General features: G+C 42.3%; 1 long non-coding RNA gene across 1 annotated transcript in view; it reads left to right on the top strand.

Annotated features, from left to right (window-relative positions):
- LOC134359036 (uncharacterized) overlaps positions 1-21852 on the top strand; it is a 162700-nt gene that overhangs the window by 132467 nt on the left and 8381 nt on the right. The window lies entirely within an intron of this gene.

Raw genomic sequence — 21852 nt, 5'->3', positions numbered from 1 at the left:
CTGAAGAGGGCAGTGAAACTCATTCTCAAAATGTCAGTGTTCTGAACGTCTGTGGATACTAAAAGAATGAAGGCATCTAGGATTAGTGCAAAAAATTGGTGCTGAAATAAATTGACCAGTCATCATCTTAATGATTAGTAGAACAATCATAAAAGGATGATTAGTCAATGCCTATTTCTCTTTCTTCTTTCATGTCCAAAAGATATGTAAATATGCCGATGATACAAAGATAGGTGGAGGAGCAGGTAGTGTTGAGGAAACGGAGAGCCTGCAGAGAGACTTAGATAGTTTAGGGGAACGGGCAAAGAAGTGGCAAATGAAATGCAGTGTTGGAAAGTGTATGGTCATGCACTTTGGTGGAAGAAATAAACAGGCAGACTAATATTTAGATGGGGAGAGAATTCAAAATGCAGAGATGCAAAGGGTCTTGCGAGTCCTTGTGCAAGATACCCTAAAGGTTAGCTTCCAGATTGAGTCGGTTGTGAAGAAGGCGAATACAATGTTGGCATTCATTTCTAGAGGTATAGAATATAAGAGCAGGGTTGTGATGTTGAGGCTCTATAAGGCGCTCGTGAGACCACACTTGGAGAATTGTGTGCAGTTTTGGGCTCCTTATTTTAGAAACGATATACTGACATTGGAAAGGGTTCAGAGAAGATTCACGAGAATGATTCCAGGAATGAAAGGGTTACCATATGAAGAACGTCTGGCAACTATTGGGCTGTATTCCCTGGAGTCCAGGAGAATGAGGGGGATCTCATGGAAACATTCCAAATGTTAAAAAAGCCTGAACAGATTAGATATGGCAAAGTTATTTCCCATGGTAGGGGATTCTAGGACAAGAGGGCACAACTTCAGGACTGAAGAACGTCCTTTTAGAACAGAGATGCGGAGAAATGACTTTAGTCAGAGGGTGCTAAATCTGTGGAATTTGTTGCCACGAGCAGCTGTGGAGCCAAGTCACTGGGTGTATTTAAGGCAGAGATAGATAGGTGCTTGATTAGCCAGGGCATCAAAGGGTATGGGGTGAAAGCAGGGGAGTGAGGATGACTGGAAGAATTGGATCAGCCCATGATTGAATGGTGGAGCAGACTTGATGGGCTGAATGGCCTACTTCTGCTTCTACATCTCATGTTCTTATGGTCTAAATATGAAGAGTGTGATCATATGGAAATTGATGAACACTTGAGTGTGGAAGGGTGTAATGTACTTAACTAAAAGAAGCAGAGATCTACTTCCTTGAGGCTACATTAAGGTTCTTTGGTCCAGTAGATGAGGCTGAGGATAGAGAGGTCAGAGTGGGGATCCATGATGACACCTATTCTATCTCCCATATATAACCCTGAGGTTCATCATTTTGTAGGCATACTCAGCAAACCTATAGAACTTCTTACAGCATTTTAACAATAACAGGATCAATGAATGGTCAACCAGAGTACGGAAGACAACGGCATGTGCAAATGCAAATATAAATAAACAAGAATAAATAATGAGAACATGAGATAACGGGATAAAGAGTCCTGTAAGTGAGATCATTGGTTGTGGGATCATTTCAATTATGCAGGAAGTGAGTGAAGTTCTCCCCTTGTATTTGAGAGCTTGATGGTTGAGCAGTAGTAACTGTCTTGAACTTGCCGGTGCAAACCCTGAGGCCCCTGTACCTTCTACCTGATGCAGCAGCAAGAAGGGTGCATAACCTGGGTGGTGAGGATCTCTGATGATGGATGCTGCTTTCCTATGACAGTGTTTCATGTAGGTGTGCTCTGTGCTTGGAGGGGCTTTAGCTGTGATGTACTGGGCTGAATCCACACCTTTTTATTTGATTTTCCATTCAAAGCCATTGGTGTTTCCGTACCAGGCTGCAATGCAGCCAATCAATAGGAGTAGACCAATCATCCTTTTGTGTTTGTTCTGCTGATCGTTAAGAACAGGGCTGGTCATTTATTTCAGCACCAATTACAGAATGTCTCACTGGTGCGTCCCACTCCCTTCCCCTTTTCCCAACTACGATTCCCCTCTCCCTGCCCTCTTCCCACTCTCAGTCCACAATATAGACCCATATCAGAATTAGGTTTATCATTACTCACATATGTCATGAAATTTGTTTTTTCTTTGCAGCATGAGTACAGTTCACTACATAACATTACTACAGTACTGTGCACCCTAACCCTATCTATCTATCTATATATAGATAGATATAGATATAAATATATGCCTAATACTTTTGCTTAAGGTTTCCTTAAGGTTGTTATAGTGTTATAGCCAGTGGTGGTAATGGGGACAAGCTTGCACTACCTATTAGATGCCCACAATGGCGTGCACCTCAAATAGCCTCTGACAACCAAGTCCAACTCCTGGCCTTCACATGTGGCTTTGCTACTAAGCCCAGCGGAACTGTGTCTACTGACAGGAGAAGGGGCAAATGTGGGCTTCTGTCACCTTAAAACCAATAGCTTTGGGCTCAAAAGACTCATCAGCCATGGCTGGCAGCTCATCTAGGAGCAAGTAAATTCTGATCTCAAACCTCCACTGCCTTGTGGTTGTACCCACTCATGGGGAAGGCTTTGGAAGTAAACCCCAAGGGAAAAATCCAGAGCTGAAGTCCCTAAGGCGTTCTATGTTGAGTTCAGCATTGACTGGCTGCTTTAACCTCTAACAAAAAGGTCTAACCTCCAAATAGGTTATTCAATGACCTACAGCTTTCCTTCTGAGGCTACAGCAGCCAGAAACGGAAGAATTCAGCCTGTTTGCCAAGACTCGGCAAGTCATTTAAAACTTTGACAAACTTATGTAGATATGTCGTATTGAATGGTTGCACCACGGCCTGGTATGTAGACACCTATGTCCTTGAACAGAAAAGCCTTCAAGAAAATAGTGGATATGACCCAGTCCATAATGGATAAACTGCTCCCCACCATTGAGCACATCCCCATGAAGCACTGTCGCAGGAAAGCAGCGACCATCATCAAGGAACCCCACCATCCAGGCCATGCTTTCTTCTCACTGCTGCCATCAGGAGGAAGGTACAGTGCACTCAGGACTCACACCACCCGGTTCAGGAACAGTTACTAACCCGCAACTATCACATTCTTGAACCAAAGGAGAACTTCACTCAACTTCACCTGCCCCATCATTGAAAAGTTCCCACAACCTATGGACTCACTTTCAATGATTCTTCATCTCATATTCTCAATATTTATTGCTTATTGATTTATTATTATGATTACTTCTGTTTTTTTTTGTATTTGCACAGTTTGTTGTCTTTTGCGTATTGATTATTTGTCTGTCCCATTAGGTGCGGTCTGTCATTGATTCTATTGTGTTTCTTATATTTACTGTGATTGCCCACAAGAAAATGAACCACATGGTTGTATATGGTTACATAAATGTACTTTGATGATAAATTTACTTTGAACTTTGAACTTTGGTGAGTGGCACAGTTTGTGCTACAAGAATTGCTTGTGCATGAGTCTCCAATATTGGAACTAATTTGACAGTTCTAGTGGGCTGAAATTGGCACAGTGTGGCCAAGTATTGAAGCCATTAACATGGCCATTTCATAGTTTTTTAATGGACCTCTCTTATTCAGTTTATTGACAGTGGCTGACGTTACATATGAAATGCTGGAAAAGTTGTTCTTTTCATTTCAGTTTGCTATCTTGGTTCTAACCTTTGTTTTTTATTTACACTGAAACAGGGATGGAAGCCTTGACTGAGAGAATTCCTCTTCAGAGTTCTGAGGAGGATTCCCTGGTGTGAAACATTAACTCTGCCCTCTTTACAGAAACGCTGCCTGAACTGACTGTTTTTAGCATTTTCAGTTTTTATTGGTTCATCTTTATTTTTATGTGAGAATCAGCATGGTAACAGGCCCTCCTGGTCCAAAGAGTGCACACTGCCCTATTATACCCATTTAGCCAGTTAACCTACTAATATTTGGACATCTTAGCTACAAAAACAGATGTGATATTGGTTGTCTTCAGTTCCTGCTTCCAGCTGCATGACCAGCAGATAGTGCTCTACTTATTTCAGTGAAAATAAAACATGTTTCAGTTTGAAATTAAATGTTGCAGTTTTGGGGATCAAATGTTCGCCCTCAGTCACACACATATAACATGTTTTATAGGAAGAAGTACACATTGAGCTGGTTTGAGTTGACCAGCTGAGAGTGAATTTATACCACATATATATGAAGGGTAATGGCACACAGCAAACACCAAAAGAAACCGCAAAGTTCAAAGTTCAAAATAAATTTTTAGTAAGGTGCATATATGAACCATATACATCTCTGAGATTCATTGTCTTGCTGGCATACTCAATAAATCCATAGAATAATAACCATTACAGAATCAAAGAAGTGAAGTAGATGAAGACCTATAAGAATGAACAAAGGGTCTTCAGTCTGAAGCCTTAACTCAGTTTCTCTTTCTGCAGATGCTGTCTGACCTACTAAGTGTGTCAAGTGTTTTCTGTTTTTATCTGAGGTAACCTCTCACGTGGCATTACAGCTAGACAATCTAAAAAAAAATCTTATGTGATTAAGAAGGCATATGGAATACAGGCCTTCTCAAGCTTCATATATATATGTGTGTGTGTGTGTGTGTGTGTGTGTGTGTGTGTGCGCGTGCATTCAAAGTACATTTATTATCAAAGTATGTATGTAGATATATAATTATGAAGGAAGCTGTTTTCCTTACAAGAAGTAAATAAAACCATGTCACAAACATGAGAAAATCTGCAGATGCTGGAAATCCAAGCAACACACACAAGATGCTGGAGGAACTCAGCAGGCCAGGCAGTATGTATGGAAAAAATGTACAGTTGACATTTTGGGCTGAAATCCTTCATGAGGACTCCGTCATTGATTTTAAGGTAAGGGGTAAGAGATTTAGAGGGGTCTAAGGTGACCTTTTCCATCCAGAGAATTAATATTTGAACACACTGCCTAAGAGAGTGATGGAAACAGAGATGTGAGCAACATTTGAGAAGTGTCAAAATAATCTCTTAATCACCAAGGCTTTATGGGCTGGATGATGGGATTAATATAGAAAGGTGCCTCTGCTCAGCATGGACACTGTGAGCCAAATGATCTGTTTCCACACTAAAATTCTAAAGTTCCATAACCAGATCATCTGCTTCAGATTATTGGTAAACATTGTTAGTAATGGAATGGCCATCCTACCAACCATTTTGATAAAGACTAATATTCATCCTGTGTTTGAAACACAAAACATACAATAGTACATTGTACTGCAGTGCTGAAACTGAAATCAACTTTAGAAGTGAAGTAAAGCATTCTGTCATTGCTATGTGCAGCCACATTGAGGAGACCAGAATGGTGTAGATCTATTATGTTCATGGGCATATCTCATTGGCTTGAGGCCCCAAGGTCCTCTATATTATCATTTGCACAAGTACATTTATGCACAGGTGCCATGAAAAACTTACTTGCAGCAACATTACAATCACACATGCAATCAGATATACAACATTCGCAAGAAAAAAAATGAATTAAAGTTCAAAGTTCAAAGTAAATTTATTATCAAAGTAAATGTATGTGACCGTATACAATCCTGAGATACATTTTCTTGTGGACATTCACAGTACACACAAGGAACCGTAATAGAGTCAATGAAAAACTGTACACAAATGAAGACAACAAAATTGTGCAAATACAAAAACTTTAAAAAATAATAAATATATAATCAATACCGAGAACATAAGTTGTAGAGCTTGAAAGCTCTAACAGTTACTTACAAAGCCATGGACTCACTTATAGTCATTGTCCTAGCATTAAGTGTACAAAATTAGATGAGAAAGATCACAATTCAAATAAAGGAAGTCCATTATAGTGCTAAGTGGCCATGGCGTTGTTATCCTGAGGTCATGATTAGGATTATGCAGGTTGCTTCAAGAATCAAATGTTTGAAGTTGTCCTTGAAGCTGGAGCTGTGGGACTTCAGGCTTCTGCCACTTGTGTCCAATGGTTGCTACAAAAAGAGGGCATGGCCTAGATAGAGTGGGGAGAATACTTGATTTCAGGTATTGCTCATTAATGCGATTGCAAAAATCTATATGAATCTACAAAGATATGGGAGCTCAGTAACTAAACCCTACTGTAATGACAAATCAGTTCCCCTCTACCACCACTCTGCTCCGTCTAGCGGAATTAGTCCTTACTCTTAATAATTTCTCCTTTTGCTCCTCCCATTTCCTCCAAACTAAAGGTGTAGCTATGGGCACCCGTATGGGTCCTAGCTATGCCTGCCTTTTTGTTGGGTTTGTGGAACAATCTATGTTCCGTGCCTATTCTGGTATCTGTCCCCCACTTTTCCTTCGCTACATCGATGACTGCATTGGCGCTGCTTCCTGCACGCATGCAGAACTCGTTGACTTTATTAACTTTGCCTCCAACTTTCACCCTGCCCTCAAGTTTACCTGGTCCATTTCCGACACCTCCCTCCCCTTTCTAGATCTTTCTGTCTCTGTCTCTGGAGACAGCTTATCCACTGATGTCTACTATAAGCCTACTGACTCTCACAGCTATCTGGACTATTCCTCTTCTCACCCTGTCTCTTGCAAAAACGCCATCCCCTTCTCGCAATTCCTCCGTCTCTGCTCTCAGGATGAGGCTTTTCATTCTAGGACGAGGGAAATGTCTTCATTTTTTAAAGAAAGGGGCTTCCCTTCCTCCACTATCAACTCCGCTCTTAAACGCATCTCCCCCATTTCACGTACATCTGCTCTCACTCCATCCTCCCACCACCCCACTAGGAATAGGGTTCCCCTGGTCCTCACCTACCACCCCACCAGCCTCCGGGTCCAACATATTATTCTCCGTAACTTCCGCCACCTCCAACGGGATCCCACCACTAAGCACATCTTTCCCTCCCCCCCTCTCTCTGCATTCCGCAGGGATCGCTCCCTACACAACTCCCTTGTCCATTTGTCCCCCCCATCCCTCCCCACTGATCTCCCTCCTGGCACTTATCCGTGTAAGCGGAACAAGTGCTACACATGCCCTTACACTTCCTCCCTTACCACCATTCAGGGCCCCAAACAGTCCTTCCAGGTGAGGCATCACTTCACCTGTGAGTCGACTGGGGTGATATACTGCGTCCGGTGCTCCCGATGTGGCCTTTTATATATTGGTGAGACCCGACGCAGACTGGGAGACCGCTTTGCTGAACATCTACGCTCTGTCCGCCAGAGAAAGCAGGATCTCCCAGTGGCCACACATTTTAATTCCACATCCCATTCCCATTCTGACATGTCTATCCACGGCCTCCTCTACTGTAAAGATGAAGCCACACTCAGGTTGGAGGAACAACACCTTATATTCCGTCTGGGTAGCCTCCAACCTGATGGCATGAACATCGACTTCTCTAACTTCCGCTAAGGCCCCACCTCCCCCTCGTACCCCATCTGTTACTCATTTTTATGCACACATTCTTTCTGTCACTCTCCTTTTTCTCCCTCTATCCCTCTGAATATACCTCTTGCCCATCCTCTGGGTCACCCCCCCCCTTGTCTTTCTTCCCGGACCTCCTGTCCCATGATCCTCTCGTATCCCCTTTTGCCTATCACCTGTCCAGCTCTCAGCTCTATTCCTCCCCCTCCTGTCTTCTCCTATCATTTTGCATCTCCCCCTCCCCCTCCAACTTTCAAATCCCTTACTCACTCTTCCTTCAGTTAGTCCTGACGAAGGGTCTCGGCCTGAAACGTCGACTGCGCCTCTTCCTATGGATGCTGCTTGGCCTGCTGCGTTCACCAGCAACTTTGATGTATGTTGCTTGAATTTCCAGCATCTGCAGAATTCCTGTTGTTTGCCTACTGTAATGATCAGTGTTGATACTGGAGCAGGTTTACGTACATTGTTCTGGAGAATTCTTGGGTGTGTCTCCATGAAAGCAATCATTAAGTGGTTTGCAACAAGATATAACCATGGATTATGTGAATGGGTGACAATTTGGCATAATATGGGGAAGTGCGGGAGTCATGAACTTCAGTCAGATAAATTAAAAGGCTGATTATTACCTGGATGAAAATGACAATAAGTGGAAAGAACAGAGGGATTTAGGTGTTCTTGTGTGTGAATCACAACAGGTTAGAAGGCAAATAAGGCAGGTATTGAAGTGAACAAATGGTATATTGGCCTTAATTGCAGTTTAGAAACAGAGACATTTTATCACAATGATGCAGGGTGTGGTAAGGCCACACCTGGATTACTGCACAGTTTTGGTCCTCTTACCTTCAAAAGGATATAGCAACATGGAAAGCAGTTCTAAAGAAATTCACCAGGCCAGTTTCTGGAATGATAGATTGTCCTTTCAAGAAAAAGTAAACAGGTTGTGCCTGTACTCCTTGCAGTTTAGAAGAATGAGGGCTGACTTTACTGAAACTTGAAAATCCTAACAAGGTATGTCAGGATAGATGATGGGATGTTTCTGTAGAGGTTATTGAAGACAAAGCTGCTGTCAGAGGAAAGTGCAGGAGTTTCGGGATCTACATTGCCAGGATTGATCAGTGAAGCTATGGACTCGTTTGGGTGTCTTTGAGGTTCATGTTGCATATAGTTCTGGATTTTAGTTATTATTTTGTTGTTTTTGAGGTTTTTGTTTGGGGCAATCGGTGCAGACTGGGACATTTCAGTGACGAATGGACCTGCAGTCATTTTGGCTAGCAGTGTGGTATGGACTGAACAAAATTGAATGCTCCTGGTTTGATGTTTGCCATTCCATGTGTTGTTCACTCACTTTTTGCTGTTTGCTCAATTTGTCCTTTATTATCGTGTGTTGGGTGTTTGATGTTTTCTTGAACGGGTTCCATGGTGTTTCTTTGTTTCATGGCTGATTGTGGGAGGACAAATCTCAGACAATAGACAATAGGTGCAGGAGTAGGCCATTCGGCCCTTCGAGACAGCACCGCCATTCACTGTGATCACGGCTGATCATCCACTATCAGTATCCAGTTCCTGCCTTATCCCCATAACCTTTGATTCCGCTATCTTTAAGAGCTCTATCCATCTCTTTCTTGAAAGCAACCAGAGACTTGGCCTCCACAGCCTTCTGGGACAGAGCATTCCATATATCCACCACTCTCTGGGTGAAAAAGTTCTTCCTCAACTCCATTCTAAATGGCCTACCCCTAATTCTTAAACTGTGGCCTCTGGTTCTGGACTCACCCATCAGTGGGAACATGCTTCCTGCCTGCAGCGTGTCCAATCCCTTAATAATCTTATATGTTTCAATAAGATCCCCTCTCAGCCTTCTAAATTCCAGAGTATACAAGCCCAGTCACTCCAATCTTTCGACATATGACAGTCCCGCCATCCCGAGAATTAACCTTGTGAACCTACGCTGCACTCCCTCAATAGCAAGAATGTCTTTCCTCAAATTTGGAGACCAAAACTGCACACAGTACTCCAGATGTGGTCTCACCATGGCACTGTACAGCTGCAGAAGGACCTCTTTGCTCTTATACTCAATTCCCCTTGTATGAAGGCCAGCATGCCATTATCTTTTTTCACTGCCTGCTGTACTTGCATGCTTGCTTTCAGTGACTGATGTACAAGAACACCTAGATCTCGTTGTGCTTCCCCTTTTCCTAACTTGACTCCATTTAGATGATAATCTGCCTTCCCATTCTTACCACCAAAGTGGATAACCTCACATTTATCCACATTAAACTGCATCTGCCATGCATCTGCCCACTCACCCAGCCTGTCCAAGTCACCCTGCATTCTCATAACATCCTCCTCACATTTCACACTGCCTCCCAGCTTTGTGTCATCAGAGTTGTATTCTATATACATACTTCAATAATAAATGTACTTTGGATCTTTGAAATAAAGGTGTATAGAAATTTCCACTCACAGACAGTATCAGGTCTCTGGAATCCCCTATCCCAAGGAAATATGAAGGCTAGACTATTAGAAATATTTAATGCAAAGGTAGATATATTTTTGGAAGATTGAAGGATTGAGGGTTATGGATAGCTAGCACTGAGAATGAATTAAAGCCTGGTGTTGATCCTTTTTAATCATACTGAATGTCAGGGCAAGCTCGAGGGGCCAGGTGACCTGTATTCTTGTGCATAAAACTGATTTTTTTTAATGTGACAAATCACAGCTGAAGTAATTAAAGAGGAAACAGCACAAAGCAGTTTGCTCTCGTCACTTCCATATGCAGGCTAGTCTAGTTTTGTTATTAGCTCTTCAGATAAGTTGTCTGGGTCAGTAAATTCATGGTATTGTTCTTAGGTGCAGTCCCGAATAGTGTGCAGTATAAGACATTGTTTGTCAATCATTAAAAGGCTGTGCTGGCACATTGAATGTGATAGCAAATTTTATTGTCAATGTCTTTTTTGAGAGGTTATTCGCAAGATGAAGGAAATGGTCCATAACTTCCAGGGTCTCACTGCGATTTTTTTTAACAGAGAGCCATGTGGTGCAGTGGGGCAGATTGGCAGAGGTAAAGGGTACTGGAAAATCAAAACTCATGGTCTGCTAGGCAGAAATGATCCCAGCTCTCCTATATATTCCTGAGACCTGGACAACCTACCACAGACACTTCAAGGTACCATGAGCATACCACCAATGCTCTTTGCAAATAATCTTTCAACTTCATTGGAACAACATTCTCAGCTCTTCTTCCAGGCCAGCGTTCATAGCACTGAGACCCTTGTTACATTCAGTTGGTTTGATTGGTCCACAGTTATAAAACTGACAGTTATTCCAACCACTGTCATGCAAAGAGGTTACAATGCATTGACTCCTGGGAATTTCTGACCCATGTCCACTCTGAGTGAAAGGGCAGCAATATCAATAGTATTGAAGAAACTTCAGGTCCAACACCAGGGACACACAGAGGTCCTGAGAAAGCAGTAGAAGGTGCATCATCATTATCATCAGCGGCGATCACACGTAGTTGAGTATGCTTCTCCTCCTGATGATTGGTCTGGTCACTTGTGGGTCTTGAGAAGACTGAGGAGGCTGATTCGTGACCCACAAGTTCCACTGCAGTGTTGGCCGATGTAGGACATTGAAGTGGTTGTGGATATAGCTGGTTGGGCCTTTCCCAATCTCTCCTTACATTGAAGCCGCTTCGTCTCAGCAGCACGGTGGAGATATTCATTGAGCTGTGTAATCCCCTTATAGACAGTCCTTCTCCAGCTTTCCCTGTCATGTGCTAATCTCTCCCATCCATTCAGGCTGAATGGCACTTCCTCAGGTGGGTCTTGATATTGTCCTTGAACTGCTTTTTCTGCCCTTCAGGCGTGTGCTTGAATCCTTGAGCTGGCCAAACAGGAGTTGTTTAGGGAGGTGGGAGTCCGGCAAACAAATGATGTGGCCAACCCATCACAATTGGTATTGAGTCATGATTGTGGCTATGGACTTAATGTTAGCTTCCTTCAGGATGTTGGAGTTAGTATGCCTGTTCTTCCAGCTAATTCTCAGAATGTTTTGGAGGCATCTTTGATAATTTTCTAGGGATTTTATGTGCCTGCTAAACGTTGTCCATGACTCCACTCCATATAGCAAGGAGGGGAGGACTATAACTTTATAGACCAGATATCCTGATCTTCAAAAACTTAAAAATCTTCACAGCCTGGCAATAGTTCCACTCACACAGCCTATTCTGCGATTCATTTCAAAGTCAATGTTGGCTCTTGAAGAAAGAAGGCTGCGGAGATATGGGAATGATCAGTGTTCTCCAGAATGATATCGTCAACTTTGACAGTTGGAGGTTTAGGAGCTTGCTCTGGAGCAGGTTGGTGCAGGACTTGGGTTTTCTTGATGTTTAGATCAAGTTCCAGGAGCTTGTATGCTCTGGCAAAAGCATCCATTATGCACTGCAGATCCTCCTCAGAGTGAGCTGTGATGGCATTGTCATCTGCATATTGGAGCTCCATGATGGAAGTAGTTGACACTTTGCTCTTTGCCTTGAACCTGTTAAGGTTAAAGAGCCCCTCCATCTGTCCTATCTGTCCTTGTGGGAGGTCTTGGCCTGTGTAGTGAAAATGGCAAACAGAATTGGGGCAATGATGCACCCGTGTTTGACCCTGGTCTCAACCTTAAAAGGTGCTGTTTCAGAGTCACTGTTTCTGATGACTGTTGCACTCATACAGTATCATTGTGTAAGAACTGCAGGATCTTGAGGTATTTCTCTGGGCCCCTGATTTTGGACAGTATCTACCAATAGGCAGGACAACTTACAGAGTCAAATGCTTTCGTAAGGTCTATGAAGTCCGTGTAAAGTGGTAGATTTTGTTCCTGGGCTTTCTCCACAATTGACATGCTGTAAAAGTCACGTCAGATGTTCCTCTGACTGGGCAGAAGCCACACTGAGACTCAGGCATGAGATCTTCTGCCAGAGAGGAAAGCCGGTCACATAAAATTCGGGTGAGTACTTTTTCTGTTGTAGAGAGTAGGGAGATGCCTCCATAATTTTCGCAGCCAGCTTTGTCACCCTTTTTGAAGAGGTACAGAGAGTTCACTGGAATCTTCCTCTGGTCCCAGATCTTGACTAGCAGATCATGAATATGATTTAAAAGGTCTATGCCACCTTCCTGAAGAATTTCTGCTGGAATTCCATCAGGCCCAGTGGTCTTGCAAGCCATCTGCACCCCTTTGACACTAAGAGTCTTACTCATGTCCTCCTTCATGGGTTATTGTGGCAGCTGGTTGATAACTTCAATGTCAACATTGGTGTTATGATTAAGTAGCTCCTGAAAGTGTTCCTTCCATCAAGGATTGATGGCATCACTATCCTTTAGCAGCCTTTGTATATCATTGGAGCGAAGGGGATTTAGGCCTTGATGGTTTGGGCCATACAGTGCCTAGATGGCAATAAAGAAACCCTGATATCACCAGAGTCAGCAAGCAGCTGTATTTCTAGTGCCCTCTCAGACCACCACTGATTATTTATTTCCCTTACTCTGTGTTTGAGTACAGCCTTAGTTTTGGAGTGAGCTTCTCTTTTTGTCTTGCAGTTGATGTCCTTCTACCAGATACAGAAATCTTTCCCTTTGTTGTTGATTAGCTCTTCTATTTCATTGTCATTTTCATCAAACCAATCTTTGTTTTTTCTGGTCTTGTATCCAATGATGTTTTTACAAGTATAAGGATGGTGGTCTTCAGTGTGGTCTAGTGTGCTTCAATGTCCTCTGGATACTGCTTTTGGAGTCTTTCAGAAAGGACAGCCTAGAGAAATACCTTAGCTGTGTCTTTTGTGCTTTTGATGTTGAACCTGGTACAGTTCAGCTTCTTTTGCACTGTACTGTTCTGCATGATTTTGATGGTCATTTGTGAGCGAATAAGCCAATGGTCTGTCCAGCCATCATCAGCACTGATCATGGGTTTTGTATTCTTCGCATCTCTGCGATCCCCCCTCCGAACAATGACATAATCATTGTATGAGGATGCATCCACGAAGATTTCACCTTATTTTTCTGGAGGAGCAGGGTGTTGGTGATGGTCAGGTCATGTTCAGCAGACTTGGAGAGTAAGAGCACTCCATTGAGGTTGATGTTGCCAACACTTTCTTTCCCAATTGTGCCTCTCCAAGAGTCACTGTCCCTGTCAACTCTTGATTGAAGACCCCAAGAAGAATTATCTTATCTTGCTTGGGAATATGTAATAGTATGCATTTTAGGTTGGCGTAGATGGTTTCCTTAACATCATCTGGTGAATTTAGGGTTGGAGTGCCACTCTAGCCATTTGGTTCTTAGCGAGTTTAAGGTGCATGGTCATGAGACATTCATTGATCCTCTCCAGGGTACCGCCATTTTCTTGTTGTGGAGAGGCTTGTGTGATCCTGGGAATCTGAGAGTGATGCCCTCTGGAGCTAAGACCCTGGTAGGGTCACTGATGGCGGTAAGATCCAGATGAAGTGTGCTCCAACCAAGATCTCAACGGTGGAGCAGGTGGAAAATGGTAGTCAATTAAAGTCTCCGGAATCTTGGAACTCTGAGGACCAGCACAACAGCTGCGAAGGCGGTGGAAGGCTGCAGCAGAAGAGGACCCCCCCCATCATCTCGCTCTCCATGCCACTTGATTCTGGACCTTTCTCTGTCAAAGACCGTGTGGTGGCTGCTTGTGCATCAGTCTCCCCACATAAAAGACCTGATGCAGAGGCATTTCTCCTGGTTTGGCAATTCGATCAACCAACTTGGACAAGGCCCTGTGGCAATCAGGAAGTGGTGACAGGAGCCGGACAATGAAGTCTCTGAGCTCCCAGCCATAACCTGGTACATAGGTGGTACATGTTAGATACAGTTGTCTTGCTCTTGGACTGAGGCAGATGGAGCTTACCGGCAGCTGCACCCACGATTGAGCCAGCCCTTTTCAGGACCCGCTCTGCTCACCCCGCATGGGGAAGGGACTTGAAAAGGTGCCCTAGAAATAGCCTGCCTCCTCACTCCTGACTGGATTACTGCATCCAGTGGGATCACCAAACTGCGGTATGAAACAAAAGCATATGAATTTTGGAGCCTGGAATGTGTGGACACTTACAGAGAGCAAAATCAGTGATCATCCTGAAAGACGTACTGCCATCATCTCAAGAGGGCTGAGAAGATTCCAAATTGCCCTCTCTGAAACATGAGTGGCCGAAGAAGGACAATTGAAGGAGGAGAAGGGTGGATGCGCCTTTTTCTGGAAGATGCACACGACCTCACAAGCTATCCATCCCGCATGTCCCACTTGTGAAACAGTCTGTCCCGTTTGTGAAGCAGTCTACCTCCCTACCTGTCTCAGAGCACAAAAAAAATCAGGGTCAGTCTTCAATCCTGAGTGGCTGCCTAAGCAGAAGAACTAAAAGGAGAATAAGTATTATCGTAGTCTATATTGCACCAGAACACCAGAATCAGAATTAGGTTTCACAACACTGACTATGTCATGAAATTTGTTGTTTTGCAATACCAGTACAGTGCAATACATCATAAAAAACTATAAATCACAATAAGAAATATATATGAAATTAAATAAGTAGTGCAAAAGGAGAGCAAAAAATATAATGCGGTGGTGTTCGTGGATTTGTTGTCTCTTCATAAATCTGATGGCAGAGGGGAAGCTGTTCCTAAAATGTTGAGTGTGTGTCTTCAGGCTCTTGATGGTAGCAAGGAGAAGAGGGCATGCCCTGAGTGAAGGAGGTCCTTAATGATGGATGGATGCCTTTTTGAGATATTGCATTTGCAAATGTCTAGAGCTGGCTGAGTTTGCAACTTTCTGCATCTTTTTCCTATCCGGTGCAATGGCTCCTTCATACGACATATTTTATGATTATGAAGACATGCAGTCCTCTTTTATTGTCATTTAGTAATGGATGCATTAAGAAATGATACAATATTTCCTCCGGTGTGATATCACAAAATACAGGACAGACCAAGACTGAAAAAACTAACAAAACCACATAATTATAACATATAGTTACAAACAGTGTAACAATACCATAACTTGATGAAGTCCGTGAGCACAGTAAAGTTCAAAGTTTCTCAAATGTCCCACATCTCACGCAGACGGGAGAAGGAAGAAAAACTCTCCCTGCCATGCCGACCTCAATCCGACTCTGAGTTATCCAAAAACTTTGAGCTCTGATCAGCTCTCCAACACCGAGTACTGAGCGCCATCTCTGTCCAAATGATTCAACCTCCTTCTCGGTCACCAAAAGCAGGCAAGGCCGGGGATTTTGAGGCCTACCCTCCGTAAGATTCCCGACCACACAGTAACAACAGCAGTGGATGGGCATTTCAGAAATTTCTCCAGATGTTCCTCTGTGCTTTCACGTCCATTCTCCATCAAATCAGAATTGTCCACGTCCCCTATTTAACAGATACGATATCATTTTTCACTGGAGAGCTGCGCACACGCAGGCGCGCCGCCGTCTTCTCCTCCCGACTTTATTGATGCAACCAGTTAGAATGCTTCAGTTGGAATATATTCAAACTTACTGTTACAGATTTTGCATGCACTATTCAGTTATGAAGCATTTCTACACATTTATGACTCCAGAAAATACTTTATAGGTACCAACTTGTAAAATACACAGCACTACAATTACCATTGTTATCTGGGGCAACAAAACCATTTTAATCTTTCCAAAGAAACAGTCGGGACTGATATTTGAAAATAGATCCTTGGTCAGAAATCCAAAAAGTATTTTAAGGATTAGCACAAACATTCTTCATCCATCCTTTCATGTATTTAAGAATTGAGACTAAAGTTTCTAAGACAAGGGCTCGATTGTGGCTGTCACCAGACAATGACATATTTCTTTTCTTCTCTTAACTTCCCTGTATCATTCTGTATAGCAGAGCAATTTGTCTGTCATGCAACTCAAACATGGCCCACTCACCATTCTCATTAAACTGACAGCACAGTTATTAGGAGTAAGCAGAGCCAGCAGTCAATGAATTTCGCCAGTGTTTTTATAGCAAGCACTGGCACAGATTTTTCAGTAATTAATTTAGTAAATATATATTAATTATGAATTGAGTTGACAGTACCATCAGATTGTCAGCCTGTCAGCCTTCCAGCCTTCCACTGGTGATAGGTAGCATAATGCTGAAGTGCTCAGATTTCAGGACTGTCATCCTCAAATATCAGGAACTTATCACTGACCCAAGTGTTCAGTGTGTAATTTGCTGTGTGTTGTAACTAAATGTTGCCTTTCTGTTTGGAAGATCTTCCTGTTTCCTTGCCAATGGCTTCTGTTGTGCACGATTACTTTTGCTAACTTCTTTGAAATAAGGAAGGGCGGAAATAGGTCCATAGTTGATTTGACCTGCTGTTCTCAGGCTGGAGAGGATGGACTGGGAATGTTTGGAAGTTTAAAATGATTAAACAGCTGATCTGTATTGCCATGAATTGCTTTGTAGAATGTTACAAGTTTTTGAGCCGAAGTTCTAGCTTTTATTAAAAAGAAACTGCTACAAAATTCAGTCATCAGTGGAACTGTTAACATATTTAATATCTGTGTGCAGTTTCACTGTGACCGTGCAGGAGATGGTATTGGTGTCAGACTGCATTCAGGAAATGTACCACTGAGTGCGTAAAATCTTAGTGTTTCCTGGCTGAATATCTACATATTTTCTCTCTTGATGAACAATTGATGTGTTTACAACTGTGATTAGGGGGGCGGGGTTGATAGATTTGATTGGAAGGAATTGTTTCCACAGAAAGAAGGGATTGTAACCAAAGGAGAAAATTTTAGGATAATTGCCAAAGAAAAGTCCTGAGAGGAAGTGAAGAATCTCTGCCAATGGCAAACAGTTAATCTGGAACGTGGAGCCTGAGAAGTCAGTGAGACAGATACAAGAGTAACTTCCAATGGGGAATTGGATAAGTGCTTAAAAAGGAGTAGGTTGCAATGCTATGGGGAATGAACCAGTTCTCATTCGCAGGACTGCACAGGCATAAATGACCCTATTTCTTGAGCCGTATTTTATTTATTATTTTCAGAACGTTTCCTTCACTGACAAGGCCAGCATTTATTCTCACTAAAGAATTACTTTTGGCAGAGGAGTGCTAAGGGGCCAAGGAACTCTGGGCTATCCATTATAAATGGAGCAAGTCCCCTTTTGTATAACATTCCACATTGTGATAGTGGTCGGAAGTATTGAGTTGGCAAGATATGTTGCTGAAACACAGGCTGTCTTTGAAATCTGTTAAAGTTCTTGCCAAATACATAAAATTGAAATATGTAATATTCACATTAAAAAGAAAATCTTACACTGCAGAGCCTCCAGTAAAAACATGTTTTCTAAATAAAAAGTAAAGTAAGTTTGTCAATACGTTGTACAGCCAAAGGATGCGAACCACAAAATCCTAACTAATGATACAAAGCAATTGTCTCTAGAAAACAATTCTGTAGTTCCGCACTTCTTGATTTTAATTTGAAAAGGCTTTGAAATTTTATCTTGTATCCTTGATTTTAAGCTTGATCCCTTGCTTTGAATAATTTACCTGCTGCTGTATCACCTCAAATCCTCACCGTGGAAGGAATGCTTTCATTGTATCGTCTTTACTGAATACTTTTATAAACTTCATTGGGTTATTCTTTGACTTTCTGTGTTTGAAGAAATAAAAATCATGTTATCATGTTTTTTCCAATCTGTTATCATAAATTAATGCTGTAAACTTTATTTCTGATGAATGTATACCAAGCTATTTCCTGTAATTCCTTCTGGAGTTCCCCGTCAAGAACTGAACATAGCACTTCATAACTTTCTCCTTCTTGAAATCTTATCCACAGGAGATAGTGTCCAACAATCCATTTTCCTGATGATCTTTTTCCCTCCCGATGCTCCAGACTGTGGAAACATGGACGTTTAAACCAGATGCTCTTCCCAACCAGTTATTTCTTACCATTATAACCTCAGGTAACTTCCTGCTTCCATTTATACTTAAGGTGCCTCTTTCTCAAGTAGTATCTGTAAATTTGGACACCCATCTCCTAGTGTCTTCCACATGGAAGACATTAATATATTTGCTGGAAAACACTACAGTCCAATGCAAATCCCAATGGAATACCACATATTACATCCCACCATTCAGAGAACAGCTACCTTATTCTTATTTTATATTTATCATTCTCCAATCACTTATTAACCCATGTCGCAAGGTTACCTCCAGTTTTATCTGCTAATAATAATACTCCTGCGTGGAAACTAATCAAGTAGCGCCATTAAAAAGTCCACATAAGACAAACAATCAGCAGACAGTGCATATCCATCGGGCTGGAAGAGTCACAGGAAACCATTGAGATTGGTCAGGCATGACGTACATTTCACAAATCCATGCTGAATGCTTTTGATATTGGTCTACGTCAGGGGTTTTTATGCCATGGACCTCTATCGTTAACCAACTGGGTCTGTCGACCCTAGGTTGGGAGCCAGTGGTCTAAGCACTTAGGTATTTTGTCTGCAAAGACAAAAACGAGCAATTTAACAAAACTGAAGTTAAACTTGCCACATCTATGACTGTATCTCTACCCCTTGCTGGTTAAATAGATGAACATTTCCTGTTCAGCAGTTCTTAAAGTTTGAGTGTTTGGAAAATTATGACTTTTTTTATTATGGCAATGGAAAAAAATGGCAATTTCCTCTGCTATTTATTTTAATGCCCAGGCGTGCATTTGTCTGATGTAAGTGTGATGTCCTTATCTTCTCTGTTGCAATATCTCAGTCTAAACTTAATTTTAGGTATCTTTGTATGCCTGGTAATTTTATTCATTTCCTTTGGATATCAAAGTTGTAAATTTTCAACTGCGCATTGGCTGCTGTGTAGGCACCTTAAATGCCAGTTTGTTTCCAAATGGCATTCAGCTTTCATGCATACTGGTCTTTATGTTAGGACTTCTGGTATTCATGCACTTCTAGTAGTGATTCACTCTGGTCGTTATGATACATACTAGAAGTATTACAGCATTGAATGCTATTTGTCACTATTGCTACTTTCTCAGGGATCACTGAGCGTTCTGGCCACTGACTGGACGGGGAGTGGAGCCACAAATGCTCTCATCTAGATTGTGCACAGCAATGCCATAATTTATGGAATGGAGGGAATGGGTGGGGAAGTGTGTTTTCAGCCGTGCTGAGAATCTGGGTGAGTGTGACATTCTCATAGCTTCTATGAGTTATATTGGCTACAGCGTGAGCTTGCCCTGAAGGGATGTATGATGACTGCCTGTGCTGATTTGCAAGGATGGTGCCAGACTCACTCCCTTAACACTGGCCTCATGTTTGCAGGTAGGTCTACCAGCCCATCAAGTGTCCATCCTCCTCCTTTTGTAAGCTGTCTCCTTTACATCCCTATCTTTGCAACTCATTTGCAACCTTGCCCTCCTTGAAGGTAGACTGGTATCTTGGCTTCCTTTTCCTTATACCCTGGGTGCATACATCCCATAGATGGTGGGGTAAATTAATGCCTTTACCAAAGGAGGTGTAAGGCACTCCTTCACTCCACTGGCCTGCAGGTCACCCTTGGGCAAGGTGTAGACCTGTTTAGCCCCCAGATTAAGAACATGTGAAGCCATGTGAGCAGATGGTGGATGGTTGTACGAGCAGCTAGTGCATATCACAAGTCCTGGTTATGCAACCATTGACGCTAGGCAGGCAATCTCTAAAGAGTATTGATAATGGCTGGGTTCACTCATCTTGTAAAGATATTACCTAGAAGAAGGCAGTAGCAAACCGCTTCTGTGGAAAAAATTGCCAAGAACAATTAAGGTCATAGACCATAATCACCTGCATCATACAACCCAGCGATAATGATGATGTCATACGACACAGCACAAAATGATGATGATGATGCATAGATCCCACTACCCAGCTACAACGTCCACATCTGAGCTCGTGACAGAAGTCTCAGTTCTTACTCTATTTATGTTCATCCACTATCTGATCAGGTTGGATTTCCTGACAAAATGAAACTAAAAAGGGTCGAGGACCGTTGTGGATGATGCTCACTGTTTTGTAGGCCTGTAATGTGGATATTTCAGGCTAGTGGTGCATTTGCTGAGAAACATTACTTAAATACATCTGAATTGACTTTGAGCACGTATCGGAGCTCCCTGGAGTTGTATGTCGGAACTCGAGCGCATCCCTTGCACGCACCTCAATTGCTATTTGTTCCCTGTTTCAGCTATTGGCTGTGGAGATTCCCTGCCCCTCCTGAAACAGGAATCTCCTGATCTCATGCTGCCCTCCCATGTTTTGCTTGAGAATTTGAGTGCTGTTCTTACCTATGTAAAATCACTACACTATTGTGCCGCCCTAGCCAGATGCGAAAACTTCTGGCATGAGCCACATATTCCATGTGCAGTGGCCTAATACTCTAAAAGGTATAGGTATGGCTTTGGCCAACAACGGCCAGTCGACCACCTAAAGGTCAGCAGTATTGTGAAGTTGCAAAGTAGTCCATTAAGGCCAAGTTTCATCCTCAGCCTACACCTGTCTGATTAGCTATGGGGTATCACACAAAACAATCTCATTTTTATTAAATTTAGCTTCCCAAAGTAGTGGTTATAGAAGTCAGCATCTTTTCTATTCTCCATTTTCCATTGTGGCTTCATCTGGATCAGTCCCTAATGGAACTTTACTTTATTCAGTTTGTTTCTAATGTCTTTCGAAAAATTTCTGCTGTTAGCTTTAATATCCTTGGCAACTTTTCCTTCATTTTCCCTTTTTGCACCTGTTATGAGTTTGCACTGTGCCATAAAGAATACTTACTCCATTGTTAATTGAGGTGCAAGGATTGTACTGTGGCTCTTTTTGTCCTTAGTTACAGCTTAACACTGGATGCATTTAGAAGTAAATATCTCAGTGAGATACAGGCACATTGACACCACTAAGGGTTCCAAAATATAACCAAAGAGCTTTTGTGCATTTGTCAGATGTCAATGCTTGCCCATTACTACAGATGGAATGAAAAATATTCAGATTGCTTTGATCATGATATCAGGCAGTAATGATATGCTTGAACCAACGATAATTATAATCCATTTGACATTGCTCGGTTTGAGTACTAGCGCCTGTTTCTAGAAATCTTTCAGTCTCTGTGCCCTGTGTGGCTGTATCTACATGTCTCCGCAAAGTATCTGTGATGGTGCGTCTGTGTGGACGTGTGTGTGTGCCTTTGTATTTGTGCATGGGTATGTCCTATTGTGGAGCGGACGTTGCCTGTGTGTGGTTTCTTTAATAATAAGTAATGATTTTGTAACTAAAATACTTGAAAACCTTAGCAGCTTTTGTGGAAAGAGAAACTGACTTAATATTACATGTTCAAGAGCTTTCATCAGTATTAGGAAGGAGAGAAAAGTTGTCGAAGGGCGATGCTGCCTGACCTGCTGA

The sequence above is a fragment of the Mobula hypostoma genome, chromosome 19, assembly GCF_963921235.1.
Source record: "Mobula hypostoma chromosome 19, sMobHyp1.1, whole genome shotgun sequence".
Lineage (NCBI taxonomy): Eukaryota > Metazoa > Chordata > Chondrichthyes > Myliobatiformes > Myliobatidae > Mobula > Mobula hypostoma.
The sequence above is the reverse complement of the archived record's forward strand: the minus strand, read 5'-3'. Positions and strand labels throughout refer to the sequence as shown.